The 21,759-nt window shown below is 37.6% G+C and overlaps 1 protein-coding gene and 2 non-coding genes across 3 annotated transcripts in view; 2 read left to right on the top strand and 1 right to left on the bottom strand.

Moving 5' to 3' along the window:
- The window catches only part of LOC145507884 (uncharacterized), a 542,600-nt gene that overhangs the window by 122,384 nt on the left and 398,457 nt on the right, over positions 1 to 21,759 (bottom strand). The window lies entirely within an intron of this gene.
- Positions 20,552 to 20,650, top strand: LOC145508096 (small nucleolar RNA SNORD16). The gene has a single exon (XR_014055358.1). It is a non-coding gene; the product is annotated as a small nucleolar RNA SNORD16 (small nucleolar RNA).
- Positions 21,036 to 21,107, top strand: LOC145508092 (small nucleolar RNA SNORD18). Its single transcript, XR_014055354.1, has one exon. It is a non-coding gene; the product is annotated as a small nucleolar RNA SNORD18 (small nucleolar RNA).

Here is a 21,759-nt window from a genome sequence, read left to right on the forward strand (position 1 = left end):
TTAAAATAAAAAGTCCTGTCTTTATATGTTAGTGAAAATAAGATGTGAATTCACAGTTGACAATGTAAGCAAGTGGCTATGGGTCTCATGAATTTGGGAAGAGAGTAAAAATGCTTGATTTAAATATATACATTGTATGTAGAACTAGAATCAAGACTTCTTTTCTTAGTTTTCTTCTGTAGTGAGCCTATAGTTTACAGAGCACCCCTTTCACTGGTATAGAAGGTGGGAGAGGAAGGTACATAAACCCATTGTATTTATTCATAAATATCAGGTCAATTACAGGGCTTCCCTGGTGACTCAGTGGTAAAGAATATGGCTGCCAATGCAGGAAACACAGGTTCCATCTCTGGGTTGCAAAGATCCCCTGGAGGAGGAAATGGCAACCCACTCCAGGATTCTTGCCTGGGAAATCCCATGGACAGAAGACCCTGGCAGGCTATACTCCATGGGATTGCAGAGTCAGACACAACTGAGTGACTTGGCACACACGCACAGGTCAGTTAAACAGTGAATTCTGAAAGACACATGATAACTGCTCAGTTGGAAAAAACAAAAACAAAAACAAAAACTTAGTTGAATAGAAGAAACAGGAGGTTAGCAAACAGGAGTACTGCTAAGGTGTATTGCTCAGCCCAGACTTTCTCTGTGACGTAAGGACTCTGTGCCATAGATCCTCCAAATGTAATCTAGAAAAGAAGACTAACAACACCCCTCTTACCAATTCTATATAATTATTTGGATGGGGGGAATTATCTCAAAATCTCTGTTATTACAGGAATTTTAACTTTTTCCCCACTTTTATATTACTCAGGTAACAATAGCATTTCATGAGGAAAAACTATTCTATTACATTGCTGTTTTCAGTTTGATGTCAGGGAGAAATCCATAACTCATGTTATCAGACAGCAACTTTTACTCTCTCTTTTTGAAGTGAATCTCAGATACTGTATAGTTTGAAGGAAAGCTGCTTTATGTCTTTTAGGAAATTAGTATCTTATGTCATAAGGATAAATGTTAATTTTCTTTTATCTTTTCATGTTTCCTTCTGCTTGGAGTAAATGGAATAGAGAAGAATGAGAAAAAAATGAGAAGAAAATTTGTTTCTTTAGACATATAGTTTAAATTTACTAATCAAGCCCCCAATTTTATCAAAGAAATTCTGGAGAATGTTGAAACAAAATTTCTAAATTCAGCTGATTCTTATAAGACAGTACAGGTTTTGAAACTTAGTAAGAACTTATCTAAAGATTCAAGTATTTTACATATTTCTATGCTGAAGATACACATGTACATACATATAAATATTTACATGCATGTGTGCATGCTCAGTTGCTCAGTCATGTCCAACTCTGCGACCCCATGGACTGTAGATAGTCCGCCAGGCTCCTCTGTCTATGGAATTCTAGAGGCAAGGACACTGGTGTGGGTAGCCACTTTATTCTCCATGATATCTTCCTGACCCAGGGATCAAACCACAGTCTTCCACATTGCAGGCACATTCTTCACCATCTGAGCCACCATATAAATACTTGGTTCAGTTCAGTTCAGTTCAGTCACTCAGTGGTGTCCGACTCTTTGCGACCCCATGAATTGCAGCACGCCAGGCCTCTCTGTCCATCACCACCTCCCGGAGTCTACCCAACCCCATGTCCATCGAGTTGGTGATGTCATCCAACCATCTCATCCTCTGTCATCCCCTTCTCCTCCTGCCCCCAATCTTACCCAGGATTAGGGTCTTTTCCAATGAGTCAACTCTTCGCATGAGGTGGCCAAAGTATCGGAGCTTCAGCTTCAACATCAGTCCTTTCAATGAACACCCAGGATTGATCTCCTTTAGGATGGATTGATTGGATCTCCTTGCAGTCCAAGGGACTCTCAAGAGTCTTCTCCAACACCACAGTTCAAAAGCATCAATTCTGCGGCGCTCAGCTTTATTCACCGTCCAACTCTCACATCCATACATGACCACTGGAAAAACCATAGCCTTGACTAGATGGACTTTTGTTGGCAAAGTAATGTCTCTGCTTTTAAATATGCTATCTAGGTTGGCCATAACCTTCCTTCCAAGGAGTAAGCGTCTTTTAATTTCATGGCTGCAATCACCATCAGCAGTGATCCTGGAGCCCAAAAAAATAAAGTCTGACACTGTTTCCACTATTTCCCCATCTATTTCCCATGAAGTGATGGGACCAGATGCCACGATCTTAGTTTTCTGAACGTTGAGCTTTAAGCCAAATTTTTCACTCTCCTCTTTCACTTTCATCAAGAGGCTCGTTAGTTCTTCTTCGCTTTCTGCCATAAGGGTGGTGTCATCTGCATATCTGAGGTTATTGATATTTCTCCCGGCAATCTTGATTCCAGCTTGTGTTTCTTCCAGCCCAGCGTTTCTCATGATGTACTCTGCATATAAGTTAAATAAGCAGGGTGACAATATACAGCCTTGACGTCCTCCTTTTCCTATGTGGAACCAGTCTCTTGTTCCATGTCCATTTCTAACTGTTGCTTCCTGACATGCATACAGGTTTCTCAAGAGACAGGTCAGATGGTCTGGTATTCCCATCTCTTTCAGAGTTTTCCACAGTTTATTGTGATCCACACAGTCAAAGGCTTTGGCATAGTCAATAAAGCAGAAATAGATGTTTTTCTGGAACTCTCTTGCTTTTTTGATGATCCAGCGGATATTGGCAATTTGATCTCTGGTTCCTCCGCCTTTTCGAAAACCAGCTTGAACATCTGGAAGTTCACGGTTCACGTATTGCTGAAGCCTGGCTTGGAGAATTTTTGAGCATTACTTTACTAGTGTGTGAGATGAGTGCAATTGTGCGGTAGTTTGAGCATTCTTTGGCATTGCCTTTCTTTGGGACTGGAACGAAAACTGACCTTTTCCAGTCCTGTGGCCACTGCAGAGTTTTCCAAATTTGCTGGCATATTGAGTGCAGCACTTTCACAGCATCATCTTTTAGGATTTGAAATAGCTCAACTGGAATTCCATCACCTCCACTAACTTTGTTCGTAGTGATGCTTTCTAAGGCCCACTTGACTTCACATTCCAGGGTGTCTGGCTCTAGGTGAGTGATCACATCATCATGATTATCTGGGTTGTGAAGATTTTTTTGTACAGTTCTTCTGTGTATTCTTGCCACCTCTTCTTAATATCTTCTGCTTCTGTTAGGTCCATACCATTTCTGTCCTTTATCGAGCCCATCTTTGCATGAAATGCTCCTTTGGTATCTCTAATTTTCTTGAAGAGATCTCTAGTCTTTCCCAATCTGTTGTTTTCCTCTATTTCTTTGCACTGAGTGCTGAGGAAGGCTTTCTTATCTCTCCTTGCTCTTCTCTGGAACTCTGCATTCAGATGGGAATATCTTTCCTTTTCTCCTTTGTTTTTTGCTTCTCTTCTCTTCCCAGCTATCTGTAAGGCCTCCTCAGACAGCCATTTTGCTTTTTTGCATTTCTTTTCCATGGGGATTGTCTTGATGCCTGTCTCCTGTACAATGTCACCAACTTCTGTCCATAGTTCATCAGGCACTCTATCGGATCTAGTCCCTTAAATCTATTTGTCACTTCTACTGTATACTCATAAGGGATTTGATCTAGGTCATATAAAGGTTTACATATACATTAATCATTCAATTTCCAAGTATTTTTTTAAAGGTTAGAATTGAACATAATTTAGTTATTGATTATTTGCCCTGTAACTTCACTATTTTGATATTTGAAAGACTAAAGATCTCTTTAAGAAAATCAGAGATACCAAGAGAACATTTCATGCAAAGATGGTCACAGTAAATGTGAGAAATGGTATGGACCTAACAAAAGCAGGAGACACTAAGATGAGGTGGCAAAAATTCACAAGAATTATACAAAAAAGATCTCCATGACCCAGATAACCACAGTGTTGTGATCACTCACCTAGAGCCAGACATCCTGAAATGCAAATTCAACTGGGCCTTCGGAAGCATCATTATGAACAAAGTAATGGAGGTGATAGAACTCCAGTTAAGTTATTTCAAATCCTAAAAGATGATGTTGTGGAAGTGCTGCACTCAACATGTCAGCAAATTTGGAAAACTCAGCAGTGGTCACAGGACTGGAAAATATCAGTTTTCATTCTAATTCCCCAAAAAGGCAATGCCAAAGAATGTTCAAACTACAGCACAATTGCACTCATCTCACACGCTAGCAAAGTAATGCTCAAAATTCTCCAAGCTAGGCTTGAACAGTACGTGAACTGTGAACTTCCAGATGTTCAAGCTGGATTTAGAAAAGGCAGAGAAACCAGAGAGCAAATTGTCAACATCCGTTAGATCATCAAAAAAGCAAGAGAGTTCCAGAAAAACATCTACTTCTGCTTTATTGACTATGCCAAAGCCTTTGACTGTGTGAATCACAACAAACTATGGAAAATTGTTAGAGATGGGAATACCAGACCACTTTACCGGCATCCTGAGAAATCTGTATGCAGGTCAAGAAGCAACAGTTAGAACTGGACATGGAACAACAGACTGGTTCCAAATTGGGAAACAAGTACGTCAAGGCTGCTTATTTAGCTTTTACGCAGAGTATATCATGCGAAATGCCAGGCTGTTTGAAGCACAAGCTGGAATTAAGATTGCTGGGAGAAGTATCAACAACCTCAGATATGCAGATGACACCACCCATATAGCAGAAAGCAAAGAAGAACTAAAGAGCCTCTTGATGAAAGTGAAAAAGGAGAGTGAAAAAGTTGGCTTAAAACTCTTCATTCAGAAAACTAAGATCATGGCATCTAGTCCCATCACTTCATGGCAAATAGATGGGGAAATAGAGGAAACAGTGAGAGACTTGATTTTCTTGGCTCCAAAATCACTGCAGATGGTGATTGCAGCCATGAAATTAAAAGACGCTTGCTCCTTGGAAGTAAAGCTATGACCAACCTAAACAGCTTATTAAAAAGCAGAGATATTACTTTGCCAACAAAGGTCTGTCTAGTCAAGGTTATGGTTTTTCCAGTAGTCATGTATGGATGTGAGAGTTGGACTATAAAGATATCTGAACAACAAATAATCGATGCTTTTGAACTGTGGTGTAGGGAAAGACTCTTTAGAGTCCCTTGGACTGCAAGGAGATCAAACCAGTCAGTCCTAAAGGAAATCAGTCCTAAATGTTCATTGGAAGGACTGATGCTGAAGCTGAAACTTCAATGCTTTGGCCACCTGATGTGAAGAACTGACTCATTAGCAAAGACGCTGATGCTGGGAAAGATTGAAGGCAGGAGCAGAAGTGGATGACAGAGGATGAGATGGTTGGATGGTATCACTGGCTTGATGGACATGAGTTTGAGCTGACTCCAGGATTTGGTGATGGACAGGGAAGCCTGGTGTGCTGCAGTCCATGGGTCGCAAAGAGTCAGACACGACTGAGTGGCTGAACTGAATGTAAAAATGCCCATAAACATGTAAGGCTATTTTCTAACAAAATAATAATTCAAGCTGAATTTTTACATGGTTCTTGAATTGACTTGAATTGACCCTTCTTACAAAGGGTCTTTGGAATCATATTCTACAAAATACTAGTGCCCACTAGGACTGCCACTCTGGCATGGTTTGTTTCTTGGACATTTTTATTTTTCTCTCTCTGTAACCCGTCTTGGCCAGAGTTACATATGGATTATTCCTTTTTGCTATTCATACAAAAGTTCTCACCTGAGTTCCTCACTATACCACCTAATGTTGCCCTACCTCTACATAGCGATTACAACTATCTGAAAAAAAAATAGCTTAGTTATTCCTATGTGCTCGTGTTCATGCTCAGTCACTTCAGTCGTGTTTGATTCTTTGCGACCCTATGGATTATAGCCTACCAGGCTCCTTTATCCATAGGATTCTCTAAGCAGGAATACTGGAGTGGGTTTCCATGCTGTCCTCCAGGGGATCTTCCTGACACAGGATTGAACCCGTGTCTTCTGCATTGCAGCCAGATTCTTTCCACTGAAGTTACTCCTTCATACCAACAAACATTTGCTGAATGTACAATTGTTGACTATTATGTGGATTTTTGGGTCATCTTTCAAGTAAGAATAGTGCTAATGCCGTATGCTACAATTTTCTACCCATCCTTCTTTTTCTTGTTTTGTCTGTCTCTTTCACAGGATTCTGGACAAGGAAATGGAAACTCACTTCAGTATTCTTGCCTGGAGAATCCCATAGACAGATGAGCCTCATGGGTTACAGTCCATTGGGTCACAAAGAGTTGGACATGACTAAGCGATTGTCACACTTCACGTCACAGGATTTAACATTTTTGAGATTAACAACTTTAACTTATCTTGTTCATAAAAGTTATATATCCTGCAAGGTCATAGGGACTTTAAAAATTAAATAAATCAATAAAACTTAGTCCAAATTAATGTTTCAAATATTGAATTGCTCATCTGTTAAATTTCCATAGCAGAAGAATTCACCTGGTTGAATTGCAATAATACTTCATTTAATTAATAAGCAAATTTTATTGAATACGAGCTATATCAGAAACTTTAGAACTGAACAGGAAACAATCTTTGTCTTCAAAAACTCTGTAGCATAGTGAAATAAAATATGTAACATACCTAGGATACTCAGGGATTTAGTAGGTATTAATATATGCTAGTTTCCTTTTCTTCGTTCAAATGACTCCATAAACCTACACTGTTTATGGGGCTATTAACAAGACACAATTAACAAATTTGTTGGTGATTATTATTTACTTATTCACATTCACTTAAGTTTGGCATTTAGCCTAAGCATAAGCCATCTGCCTGTATTATATTAATACATGCTTACATGTATAGAAGCCCAGAAGAAATGTGAGAGATCTCATTTAATCTGGCTTTAGAAAGAATACCAGCCAAATTCTCAAACATGCAATCATACTCCTGAGGCTTTTTTTTTTCTCATAAATCACTTGATAAAATATATTATATAGACCTAAGTAAGAAACGGACTTCCCTTGTGGCTCTGCCGGTAAAGAACCTGCCTGCCAATGCAGGAGACCTAAGGGACATGGGTTCGACCCCTGGGTTGGGAAGATTCCTTGGAGGAGGCAATAACAACCCACTCAAGTGTTCTTGCCTGGACAATCCCAAGGACAGAGGAGCCTGGTGGCATACAGTCTATAGGGTCGCAAAGAGTCGAACACGACTGAAGCAACTTAGCACTCACTGTCATATTTCTAGCATAGTCTCAGGCTCCAAAACCCAGCTCATTAGAGGGACCTCAGTACTGATGAAACTATTTGCAGGGCAGGAATAGAAACACAGACACAGAGAACAGACTTGTGGACACAGGATGGGGAGAGAGAGGGTGTGACAGATTGAGAGAGTGCCATTGACATAAATATATATATATATATTTACTACCATGTGTAAAATAGATAGCTAGTGGGAAGCTGCTGTATAGCACAGGGAGCTCAGCTCGGTGCTCTGTGATGACCTAGGAGGTAATGTGGAGGTGGAGTGGGAGGGAGGTCCAAGAGGGATGGGATAGATGTATACACATAGCTAGCTGATTCCCTGGTAGCTCAGCTGGTAAAGGATCTGCCCACAACGCAGGAGACCTGGGTTCAATCCCTGGGTCGGGAAGATACCCTGGAGAAGGGAACAGGCTACCCACACCAATATTTTTGGGCTTCCCTGGTGGCTCAGCTGGTAAAGAATCCACCTGCAGTGCGGGAGACCTGGGTTTGATCCCTGGATTGGGAAGATTCCCTGGAGAAGAGAAGGGCTACCCATGCCAGTATTATGGTCTGGAGAATTCCATGGATGTATAATCCATGGGGTTGCAAAGAGTCTGATGTGACTGAGCGACTTTCACTTCAATTAAGAAATAACGCAAACCAGAAGTAGCCTTAGGGATGAATGCAAGGGAAAGGGTTGCTTTGAGATCAGGTAGAGGGAGGTGAAAGGAAACGAAGTGGGTGTTGAAATGTGATGAGGTAAAGGAGAGGGAAAAATCAAGAATGAAATTTTTATTTCCTAGGTAGGCACAAAAGTGATTACTAATACAGTTCACTGTGAGACTGAAACACGATAAAGACAAATTCAGAGTTGTGAGAAAGGATGAGCTCACTCAGAGGAACCTATGTAGACTAAAAAGAAAGGGAACAAAAGTAATATTTTGATTTACACCAGCATCTAAGAATGTCTGGAATATGAGTAGCCTCCAGCCTCAGAAACAAAACATTGGTTGAGGAGTGTTGAGGGAGTTGGAAAGCAAATCAAGAAAAAGTGGTGTCTTGAAAGCCAAAGGAAGAGAAAGTTTCAAGACAGATTGTTTCTAGTATAACATAGCACTGATATATTACGAAAAGTGAGTCACTGAAACAGCTCATTCTAAAGTCACTGATAAATTTACAAATATTCAGTCCAATGGCCACCTGGATACACAGATTATTCCATTTGTGTCCTATTTTCTCAATGGCTCAGCAGTTAAAGAATCTGCCTTCAATGCAGGAGACACAGGAGACATGAGTTCGCAGGACTATGTTCAGGACTCTGGGCAGGTTCTTACATTCATCCTTCAACTCCTTGTGACTATGGTGGTAGGTGCACATGAGAGCTGATGTGAAAGGTGGTCTTTGGTAATTAATGGGTTAGGATGCCTTGTGTGATGTCAGCCAGAGACCTTAGAGACTGGGGGTTTTATTGCTTTGTCCATTTGTTTTGTCATTAAGGAGAAAAAGATGTTATAAAACACGCACTTAGGTAATGCCTTAAATGCAATCCTTTACAAAAGATGGTGGCAGCCTTTTCAGTTGCTCACAGTTAGATTCTATGATGATCTTTAAGGGTGAATTGTTAGAAGCCTTTCCATGTGGATATTTTAAAAGGTATAATTGTTTACCTCATTATGAAAGGCATAGTATTCATTTATTTTATGGTTTACTTTTTCTCTTTTTTCTTTTATCACATATTACAAGCCTAAAGAGAATCATCTTTGAGTGCCTTTTAAAAAATTTCCTTTAGAAAAAGGTTCTTTTTTGTCTTTCATCATAGACTTTTGACATAAAGAAAAAATATCATTGATTTTTTTTTTCCTTAGCAAACATTTCTTTTAATGGAAACCTTAATTTGGCATAGATTTTCTGCTTTCCTGTTTGCAATTATTTGTGTTAATGCAAGCACAAAAAACAAGCATGTATTTATTTTCTCATCCATTTTATTTCCATTGCACTTCAGTAATTCCAATCTAATATCAAATGAAGTATTCTCCTTGAAAATGACTTCTGAGATTGTTTTTTTTTTTCCCCAGCATAGATTTGGTCTATCCAGGAGATGATCAAAAGATACTTAACTTCCTTGTTTGAACGTCAGTTTTTGTTTCCTCAAAATGGGAATAAGGATATCGTCTACTGAGTTAGATTGTTGTGAATATTACTATGATCATCTGTAGAAAGTACTCTGCACAGTGTATGGCACGTTATGAACATCAAATACACATTAGATATACTACTATTTTTTCTCAGAGTGACACATAGTGCACCCTCTCTGCCCCCTGACCTTATCCTTTTTGGGTGTGTTGTAATATATTAACATGGCCTTCATAGCTTGTGCTGTATTCTGATATGGTGTTACTATATCTAGTAGTCTATTTTCAGGCAAATGCTGCAGTAGAGTGACTCCACATAAACCTGAGATATCCCCTAGATGAATCCGTAAACACAGGTCAGATCATTACTTCAGTGCTTTTCTTTGTTCCCAAATCCTTGTTCTGTAGGTTTCAGTAGAATCAGAATGGAGAGTTTTGTAACATGAAGTCAGAGCAAGATTTCCTAAAGAAATTGTGGAAATATATTGCAAATGGAAGATGACAACAAGGAAAAGAATGTTTTATGAAATGATTGCTTGAAAATGTAAATGATTTGAAAGATACTATATATTGATAAAATATGACATATAATGAAGGCAACAATAAATTCTATAATGACTTTATAGTTTAAAGTGACACATTTGGATATTCTAATGGCCTGAAGGAGTTCATATATTTCCAAAGTGCCCAAGCTCCCTCATTGACATTACTGATTCACTGAAGAAAGTGCCAAAAAAGACAAAAGAGTCAATGGTACTATTGGTAAACCAAACTCTTTCTCTCCAAATACAGGAGAATTTTAAATGAGCTCCACTGTATTTACTCTTACTAGCGAGAGTGGAAGGCTATTGTGATGAAATACAGCCCCTCAATAAAACTATGTCCCCAGCACTTTTGCTCACAACCAAATGTTCAAAACTACAGCCTTAAAGTACCAGGCTTATCTATTACTTGGCTACACATTTATAACATATTACCCTCATAAAGCTCAAGGAAATAAAAATACATTTCAGCTTTGCACTGTGGAAACCTCAGCACTGGCATTAAGATCTTAAGTTTGCATTTAATATTTCTTCTGGATGTCTGAATTGGACTGGCCAGCACTGTTTTTATGAGATAGAGTTCCCTTTCTCAATTAGAACATGGGATGCAAGTCTCACCTCTTATGGTGCACAGGTGAATATATGTGCATGAGTTCAAAGAACTTGTGGTTTGGTGTCCGCTTGACATTTTATTGTGTTATCTTGTTTCTTTCTAAATTGTCATTGTTGTTAAACCCTGAGAAATATTTAGCTTGGCAAATCCTTGCCAACATTTGATGATGAATGCCATCCAGGTTTAATATGTTCATTTTATTGACTGCTGACATTAAAGAATAAGGGCTAGAGTGCTAGAATATGACATGTTAGATGCTCCTAAAACTGTGTTTTTTTCACAGTATCTGATAGATTTTATAAGTTTTGGTCATAAAGATATCAATTTTATTATTATTACAAATAGTTTGAAAAATACACATCAATTTATTTCTAGGTGACTTTCTTCTGTACACTTTTCTAGAAAAAAAGAATTATTAGAAAATCAATGGCACCATGAGAGAGATATTACTGAATATTTCAGGAAGCATTTATGTTTATCAATGGAATACTAGTAATTCACACTGTAACACCGCTATGTACTATATTTGTATTCTATAGGTTCTATAGGTTGAGAAATGTGTCCTCTCGAAATTTTTATATTGAAGTTCAAACCCCAGTCCCTCAGAATGTGGCCTTATTTGGGTTCTTCCACAAGCTAAAAAATGCTAAAGATTCCCAAAAAATTACCAGATGCTACAGGAGACACAGGAACAGATTCTTCCTCTTAGCCCTCAGAGGGTACCAACACTGGCTAAAACCTTGATCTTGGATGTCTAGTCTCCAGAACATTGAGACAATAAATTTCTGTTGTTCTAAGCCACTCAGTTCATGGCACTTTGTTACAGCAGTCCTGGCAAACTAATACATTACACAATCAGAACACACCAACAGAAGCATAATCCATTCCAGCCAGGAAGTGGTCACATTAACCCATTACTGTTCTGTCCGATGGGTGCCCCTGCTTGAATAGTTACTAAATTTGTGAATATCACCCCTGTTACTACTGTCTCAGGAATAATCTTCATACAAGATACAAGATTACAGTTAAACTCTGATGCTGGCCTTCAGTTTCTGAATTCAAAATAAAGGGATTTGAATAAATACATTTTAAGCTGTAGTGGAATTCTGAAATCCTCTGAATGTTACAATCCCAGGAATGGAAAGAACTAGTATTTCCATGTTACAGATAAGACAAATTGAGACTCAAAGCTGTTGAGATGGATTAAGTTCAAATGGCAAGGAAGTATCAGAGGAGGAATTCAGTTTAAGACTTAGGACTCCAGTGGTTTGGCTGTTTGCCACTCTGTCCTCCAAATGGTGACTTGTCATACAGGCATTGACTATGCAGTAAAATATAACATGGATATAAAGTAAAGCCTAGTCAAGTGGGTTTATTAGTTACTGTTAAGAAAGTGTTATTTTGTTTTTTATTAAGGGATAGGTGTTTCAATACCCTGTAATCGTAAGCTTTATTGTAATGTTGCTATATGATGGATGTCCTTGAAAGAAAGGAACTGCTCAAGCAAAGCCTGCTGAAAATCAGCAAACTGTACTTAAGGATTACATCTATGGCTGTAAATAGATTTTTAGAGTTCACAATTTATTTGTGTGTTTTTATAGCAATCAATAGGAAGCCATCTATAACAGTTAGGTGTTCCCATGCTGATTACTGTGACAGCTCCTGAATCACTGCTAGGAAATTCAATGTGTTAACAGGTTATATTGGCTAGCTAAACACATCACTTGAATAGACTAGAAAACAACAGTAGAGGGTCAGTGCAAACAAAACAAAACAAAACAAAAAAAACAACAAATGTCTAGTTGAATAGTGAATGAAGGAGGAATAGAGGCAGTATCTAAATTTCTTTTAAGGAGTAGGACTCTCCAATGGTACTATAATAATATTTAATATCTTGTCAAGGAGACACATTAACAAAAATTCCAGGTCTGCCCATTGAGATTCCGGTTTGGTAGTTATTGTGGTTTTTGACAGTGGAAAGAGTAGTGATGGCCCAATGACATTCCCACATACCACTCTCAGTAAGTGAAAGGCCATGAAAGTTCATTAGTCCATTGCCTTATTATGAAGAAATGGGTGTTCACTGGGGCAAATCAAATTTCATGTAAGATGTCTCCAGTTTAAATTAGAATTCTGGGAAAAAATGATTCAGTGATTGCAATTTTCTTGATTAGAATTTTAGGAAGTACTCTCTAAGCTGGCTAGATCTAAACTACAAAGGAATTTATATTTTAAATCAACACCTTGGATCCACTTACAAGTAACCTTAGCATGTTTATTCCAACAGGTGCTATCAGCTAAACCTAAGTGACAGAGCAGCTCCCACTGGATTCACATTCACTTTGCAGTGGTTTACAAAGGACACCTTCCAGGGATGAAAGCTGCAGTGTAACTAATCTAGAAAAAGTTTTCTAAAAAGTGACATTTTGAAAGTTCTTAACCAGGACATCACAAAATAGTAGAAATAATTTAAAAATAATATTTTACAATAATAATTATTTTTAAAATAATATTATTTTTAAAATAATATTATTTTTAAAATAATAATTTAAAATGATAAAGAGATCAGAGACAAATTAAAACTCAAATATAATAGTATGTTTGCATGTTTGTTTTAAAACTTATTTGAAAAAATCTTTAAAAATTGTGATGAATACATTTGCATATTTAGAATTTTAAAAAAAGAAAATTTAGATATTTAGAAGAGAAATATATTTTGATGTTTATACATGAATACTACTTATTTGGAGACTAATAAAGGGAAGCAATGTAATTGTTTTTTTTAAAGCATACAGCAGGAAGGTAGATGGGTGATTTAATTTGATGTTTTTATTCAAACACATGGAAATGCATGGGAGCTTTATAATTCAAAATGATTAAAATATCAAAAAAGAAACCACCATTTTAAACACAATTTAATTGATGATTTTCTATTTTGGAGAAACAGAGTTCAGTTCAGTTCAGTCGCTCCGTCGTGTCCAACTCTCTGTGACCTCATGAATTGCAGCAGGCCAGGCCTCCCTGTCCATCACCAACTCCCAGAGTTTACCCAAACCCATGTCCATCGAGTTGGTGATGCCATCCAACCATCTAATCCCCTGTCATCCCCTTCTCCTCCTGCCCCTAATCCTTCCCAGGATCAGGGTCTTTTTCCAATGAGTCAACTCTTCGCATGAGGTGGCCAAAGTATTGGAATTTCAGCTTCAACATCAGTCCTTCCAATGAACACCCAGGATTGATCTCCTTTAGGATGGACTGGGTTGGATATCCTCGCAGTCCAAGGGACTCTCAAGAGTCTTCTCCAACACCACAGTTCAAAAGCATCAATTCTGCGGCACTCACCTTTCTTTACCGTCCAACTCTCACATCCATACATGACCACTGGAAAAAACATAGCCTTGACTAGACGAACCCTTGTTGGCAAAGTAATGTCTCTGCTTTTAAATATGCTATCTAGGTTGGTCATAACCTTCCTTCCAAGGAGTAAGCATCTTTTAATTTCATGGCTGCAATCACCATCAGCAGTGATCCTGGAGCCCAAAAAAATAAAGTCTGACACTGTTTTCACTGTTTCCCCATCTATTTCCCATGAAGTGATGGGACCAGATGCCATGATCTTAATCTTCTGAACATTGAGCTTTAAACCAACTTTTTCATTCTCCTCTTTCCTTTCATCAAGAGGCTCTTTAGTTCTTCTTCACTTTCTGCCATAAGGGTGATGTCATCTGCATATCTGAGGTTATTGATATTTCACCCGGCAATCTTGAGTTTAGCTTGTGTTTCTTCCAACCCAGCGTTTCTCATGATGTACTGTGCATATAAGTTAAATAAGCAGGGTGACAGTATACAGCCTTGACGTACTCCTTTTCCTATATGGAACCAGTCTGTTGTTCCATGTCCAGTTCTAACTGTGGCTTCCTGACCTGCATACAGGTTTCTCAAGAGATAGGTCAGGTGGTCTAGTATTCCCATCTCTTTCAGAATTTTTCACAGTTTACTGTGATCTACACAGTCAAAGTCTTTGGCATAGTCAATAAAGCAGAAATAGATGTTTTTCTGGAACTCTCTTGCTTTTTCGATGATCCAGCGGATGTTGGCAATTTGCTCTCTGGTTCCTCTGCCTTTTCTAAAACGAGCTTGAACATCTGGAAGTTCACGGTTCCCGTATTGCTGAAGCCTGGCTTGTAGAATTTTGAGCATTACTTTACTAGCGTGTGAGCTGAGTACAATTGTGCGGTAGTTTGAGCATTCTTTGGCATTGCCTTTCTTTGGGATTGGAACAAAAACTGACCTTTTCCAGTCCTGTGGCCATTGCTGAGTTTTCCAAATTTGCTGGCATATTGAGTGCAGCACTTTCACAGCATCATCATTGAGGATTTGAAATAGCTCAATTAGAATTCCATCACCTCCACTAGCTTTGTTCGTAGTGATGCTTTCTAAGGCCCATTTGACTTCACATTCCAGGATGTCTGGCTCTAGGTGAGTGATCACACCGTTGTGATTATCTGGGTCATGAAGATCTTTTTTGTACAGTTCTTCTGTGTATTCTTGCCACCTCTTAATATCTTCTCCTTCTGTTAGGTCCACACCATTTCTGTCCTTTATCGAGCCCATCTTTGCATGAAATATTCCCTTGGTATCTCTAATTTTCTTGAAGAGATCTCTAGCCTTTCCATTCTGTTGTTTTCCTCTATTTCTTTGCATTGATCGCTGAGGAAGGTTTTCTTATCTCTCCTTGCTATTCTTTGAAACTCTGCATTCAGATGGGAATATCTTTCCTTTTCTCCTTTGCTTTTCGCTTCTCTTCTTTTCCCAGCTATTTGTAAGGCCTCCTCAGGCAGCCATTTTGCTTTTTTGCATTTCTTTTCCATGGGGATGGTCTTGATCCCTGTCTCCTGTACAATGTCACGAACCTCTGTCCATAGTTCATCAGGCACTTTCTCTAGTGGACTCAGATCAGGACTCAGATCTAGTCCCTTAAATCTATTTGTCACTTCCACTGTATAATCATAAGGGATTTGATTTAGGTCATACCTGAATAGTCTAGTGGTTTTCCCTACTTTCTTCAATTTAAGTCTAAACTTGTCAATAAGGAGTTCATGATCTGAGCCATAGTCTGCTCCCAGGCTTGTTTTTGGTGACTGTATAGAGCTTCTCCATAAGCATCTTTTTTAACCTTTGTTTTTATAAAAAGGGAGATAATGTGCATTTTAGGTATGGAAAGTATTTTGATATTACAAAACTAATGAAAGAAATGCACCATTTAATTTATATTAAGAACAAATGGAGGATATTAAAGTATCTTTTGCAAAATGTTATGTTTTCTTATCAATTGTGGTATTTATACATCTTATTTCTATTTGAATTATCTGTAAATTATGAGCAAAAAATCCACATGTCAATTTGTAATCATATTAAGTTATTGAGTTCCTTACTAGTGTGATTTATCTTGTTATAATCTTAACTTTCCCATTATTATTTTGTAGATCTTTATATATATATATTTAGGAAATGGAAATAAAAAGCTGTAGAAACATTTAGAATCAAAAATGTATTTGTATGTATAGAATACTATATTATGACTTTTTATAAATTATGTATCCTTTAGTAATTTTTAAGAAGAGTTAAGAGCTGAATTTTTAAAAACCTGGTTATTAGGTTCTATAATCCCAATTCATTATGGGTTTTGAATTTCAACAAACCTCAAGGAAAACAATGTTTCATCAGCAAAATTATTGCATCTTAAGGCAATATTTAATTATTAATCTTATAAGGCTTCTATTTTGGTTTCTTTAGCTGCCTTGGTAAAGAAAGTAATAGCGGGTACGCTAAAACTGCAGAAAAAGTGTAGAGTAGTAGTAAAAGTCACTCAGTCATGTCTGACTCTTTGCAACCCCATGGACTATACATAGAATTCTCCAGGCCAGAATACTGGAGTGGATAGCTGTTCCCTTCTCCAGGGATCTTCCCAACCCAGTAATTGAACCCAGGTCTCCTGTACTGCAGGCAGATTCTATACCAGCTGAGCCATCAAGGAGGCCTGAAAAAGTACATAAACTGGATTAAATGAAAAAAACAAACAAAGCCAGCCTGGCATTTTAAAATTCATTGGTCTTTGGGAAAGTCTGAACTGTCTTCTGAATCAATGCTTTTAAATCAAAGTCTGAAGTGAGAAATTCTTTTTGTCATTTGAAAAATTGTGCTGTGAATTATTGCCATTAAAAAATGTTGCTTCTGATATGAAAATAAACTTTAGACAATCCTGAAAGAATTTTCTGGCATGTTTAAAGTATCTTGAAATTTTAAATCATTCTAGGAAGTACTTTAAAATGCTTAAATGTTAATTTTTAGAGTCAAAGCAGTCTGCTCATTAATGTTGTATTTATGTTTTAATTGTAATTATATATGAGGCTTTAGTGGTTGGAATCCATTTATATAACAACACAATGTTATATCATAGAGTTTGCAGAATAAATAGCACATGGGTTATATCTCTAAGAAACAATGATGGTTTGAGTAACTTAACAATAGTAAGGTCAATAACCAAACTAATGATGATAGTTTATTTTTGAGTGCTTAATCTGTGCTATGCTCTATGCTTAGCAGTTGATAAAGACAATCTCATTTTTCCCTCACAACAAATCCCTGACCTATTTACTACTATATCACCCTCTGTTTTACATTGGAGCAGGAGGTTCCTTGAGGTCACACAAAGTTAAAAGATTTTCTTTCTTGCCCTCATTTTTTAAAAATGTTCAAAACCTAAATATTGAGAAAACTGGTACAACTGAAACATCTGTTGGATTTTAAAGCCTGTATTCAGAAGTACTATCCTTTTGTTGTTGTTGTTTAATCACTAAGTTGTGTCCGACTCTTTGTTTTCCCATGGACTGTAGCCCACCAGGCTCCTCTGTCCATGGGATTTCCCAGACAAGAATACTGGAGTGGGTTGCTATTTCTTCTCCAGGGGTCTACCCAGTCCCTTATGTCTCCTTCACTGGCAGGCAAGTTCTTTGCCACTAGCACCACCTGGGCAGCCCCAGGGATCCTTTACAATCTCATAAGTTACTGTACCAAAATTATCCTACTTTACTTGGCCTTTTAAGTTTATATTGAAAAGGTATTGAGAATTTATCAATGCCTATTTCAGCCACTCTCTGATGGAAAGGTATATATACTTTAGGAAGCTCAGTTGTCTTTGTTTTAGTGATACAACTGTAAACAGTTCTTTTTTGAAGAGTCTTCAAGGATTTGAATATGCTTTGCCTTGAGAGTGTGGGTATGTAGCTGGAGGACAGGTGATACTACTGTACTAATCCTCCAGTTCTTATAGGTGGGACGTGAAACACTAACAGCTTGAGAAAATTGTTACGGGATCTGCTTCTTATCATTAAAAACTCTCATTTATTTTACAAAGTTTTCTACTTTTAGTTTTGTGTATCTAAGAAAAATTACTAACACTCTGTCTACAGGGATAACAGTCCTTGAGTAATTTTGTAACTGCCATTGGTTCATGTTTTATCATTATCATCATTATCATCATCATCAATGTGAGGTATGGTGTTTCTTCTCATTCTTAATCACAGGCACTATTATCTGATGGAAAGAAAACAACTGGGATTAAAGAAACTGAAATCCAGTCTCAATTTCCTTTCTCTTTTTATGACACTGCATTGCCTCAGGATACATCTGTTAAGACATTTAATGTGATATTTCATCTCTTTTCTAAAATTCCAATGTAAATTTAGCATTATCTATAGTATCTCATGAAATTATGAAATAACAGATCAGTTATGTTAATTGACCTTCTCCAAACTATATGATTCTCTAATCGTATTTTCAGTGGCTGATTTATAAACATAAACATAAACATTTGTTTTACAGCCTAGACAGTTACTACTGACTGAGACCTAGTTTTTTTCTTTTTTCTTTTTGTATCTAAAAATTTGCTGGTTGTGATTATTTGACTTAGGTTTTCAAAGTACAACATTAAATTGATGGTGACATTGTCTGGGGCTTTTTTTTTTTTTTTTTTTTGCTAAGGAGAGAATATACGGACAATGGAGGCAAAGAGGATTTATACAACAGCAGCAATTTTTATCTGGTTTGATATTCCCTGCATTCAAACAAAGAGAAATGAGTTGCACTTTACTGTATTAGAAGACACCATCCCCATAGGTGTGGATAAAAATGTTAAAGACTTTCCACTTGTACTTTATTTGGAATTATTTGGCATCAGAATATTGAAACAAGTGAGAAAAACATTAAGTTTGGAATATGGTCCCTACTCTGCCCTTGAATTTCATATTCAATACTCCTTTCTAAAAGCTCCCATAAGAGACCATTTCCATATTATTTCTCTTTATGTTAAACTTGATAGTCAAATATGACTATTTGAAGTCTGATCTTCAAATATAAGAACCCAACCTGGAATTTCAAACACAATTGTATAATAATCTTTGGGCAGAAGAGAATGCAACAAACTTCCAATGAATTGAAACACCTGTTTCACAGATATCCCATGGAGGACAAGACATCCACATGTGGGCCATTCAACAAATTTAACAAGACCTAATGAACCTTGAAACTGTAATTTAATTCTTAATTTCTGTGAAGTAAATTTAGTAATGACTGATAAGGACCATCATGATCCACACTTAGAGAGTCATTAACAGGGAAGTGGAAACACCTGTCCTTTTATGTAAGACGCTTAGCTCACTTTAGCATCTGAAACTGCTGTCCCTTGTACAGGAACAACAACAAAAAAATAATCTTAAAAACAAAATTCCATAATACATGGAATTTTGCTGTTTAAAATCAAATTCCACAGCTATGAGGTTAAGACTGACAAATGCCTTATAATTTGTTGTATTGCCAGGGAAGAGAAGGTCTGGTGTGATCTATATAACCTTGGGCGATTGCTTGCATGCATGACAGTAGTTACACACAAAGGTGTCTTTGCTTTGTACAGTTGAGTTCCAGAAGAGACTACTTTCTTGTATTGGGCTTCCTTTGTTAATATTACAGTACAAGCTCTGACGTTACTGTTTTAGTGTAAGAATTTTGTTTTTGTTTTTAAATAAAGACACTGGTCATATCTTGGTGTTAACTAAGACTATGATTGGATAAGTCGGAGACCAAAAAATTTCCAATTGAATGTAATATTTGTTAATAACATGCAATAAAAATGTTACAATACCCATTTTCCTCTCCAATTTTCTTCCCATCATGACTTCTCATTGCCATGAAGATGCTTCATGGAAGTACTAACTGATGAAAATATTTGCTGTTCTACTTGCTCTAATACACTTTTTAATAAGTAAACACCGATAAATTAAGCACCCAGGGATACTCTGAAGGAGGAAATTTGTCACAAAAGCTGCAACGATAGTGTGTATTACTGGAAGGGACAGAACTCTAAAATTCAAGACTTGCTTCTCCCATTTCCCAGCCTTCTAGTTCAGTGACACCACTTGAAGAGTAGGTGGCAGGAATGAGTTGATATCCTTTCCAATTTTTAATTTCTCTGTGACTCAGTTTCCTCACTTATAAATAATGATTTGCTCAACTCAAAATTCTAGGCTTTCTGCTCTGTTTCACTGATCTATTCGTTGATCTTTATGTCAGTATCAGGCTCTCTTTCTCTTTTATTGAGCTAAAATTGTCACGTACTATTATATTAGCTGTTAGTTTAAAGTATACAACAGTACTCACAGAACACTTTGGTAGGGAGCCAAAGCTTGTGTTTCTGAACAATTTCAGGTCATCAAACCAGTGCTGAGTCTTGGGGTACCGGCAGAGCTGTGGCTCGAATTCCCAGGGTTCGAGGTGGCGGGACTCACCGTTCTGGTCAGGGTGCTTTTGGAAATGTATCCTTTGTTGCACCACCTAGACTGGTCAGCTGTAGCATTTGGCAAACTGAACCTGGCTTATTCATTTTAGTGATGTGAAAATATTTGTGCTCAAGACACTAATATCCAGATTAAACACTTCTCAAACAGATTTGATATTTGGAAGATTTTTTTCTGTTATTCTTAAAGTCTACAGGCTTGGCATTAAAAGGTTTTGCTTGCAATGATGTCGTAATTTGCGTCTTACTCTGTTCTCAGCGACAGTTGCCTGCTGTCAGTAGGCTGGTTCAGAAGGGTGACGAAAATTCTTACTGAGCAAGGCATAACCTGTTTGTAATTGCTAAAATTTGAGAAATGTGATTCTTAACTGGGAAAATAGATGTGTCGTGGGGGCCGCATGTTTGCACCAACCAAGACCTGGCGACGTTGGCACCGCAGAGTGAATACAACGCAGAAGCGATATGCCATCTGCTCTGCACTGGCTGCCTCAGCCTTACCAGCGCTGGTCATGTCTAAAGGTTTGTGACACTTTATTTTCTAGAAATCCTGTAAATCTTTCTAATATCTGAAGCTGATGGCCTGTGTAAATTCTCTTCATCCTAGAGTGTCTGACTACATTTCCCTCTACTAAATGCTAGTTATAACCACTTCAGTCTAACAACTCAGTGAATACTATGTAATGAGGTAATTTTTACATCATTTGTCAAAATGATGAGATTCCACTTCATTGGTCCGTGTTTCTGAAACACATGATCTTCGTGGTAATTCTGATTTGGAAAAAAATAAAAAATAAAAAAAAAAAAATAAAGTATACAACATAATGATTCAATATTTGTATACACCAACACATAATAATGGCAGAAGCGAAGAGGAACTAAAAAGCCTCTTGATTAAGATGAAAGAAGAGAGTGAAAAAGCTGGCTTAAAACTCAGTATTCAAAAAACTAAGATCATGGCATCCAGTCCCATCACTTCATGACAAATAAAGTGAAATTAAATTAAAAGGAATTAAAAGACTCTTGTTCCTTGGAAGAAAAGCTATGACAAACCTAGACAGTGTATTAAAAGGCAAAGACATCACTTTGCTTACAAAGGTCCATATAGTCAAAGCTTTGGTTTTTCCAGTAGTCATGTATGGATGCGAGAGTTGGGCTATATAGAAGGCTGAGTGCCGAAGAATTGATGCTTGTGAACTGTGGTGCTGGAGAAGACACTTAGGAGTTCCTTTCACAGCAAGGAGATCAAACCAGTCAATTCTAAAGGAAATCAACCCTGAATGTCCATTGGAAGGGCTGGTGCTGAAGCTGAAGCTTCAATACTTTGGCCCCCTGATGCGAAGAACCGACTCATTGGAAAAGCCCCTGATGCTGGGAAAGAATGAGGGAAGGAGAAGAAGGGGACAACAGAGGATGAGATAGTTGGATGGC

Source organism: Giraffa tippelskirchi, chromosome 5 (assembly GCF_054371585.1).
Source record: "Giraffa tippelskirchi isolate mGirTip1 chromosome 5, T2T-mGirTip1v1.2.pri, whole genome shotgun sequence".
NCBI lineage: Eukaryota > Metazoa > Chordata > Mammalia > Artiodactyla > Giraffidae > Giraffa > Giraffa tippelskirchi.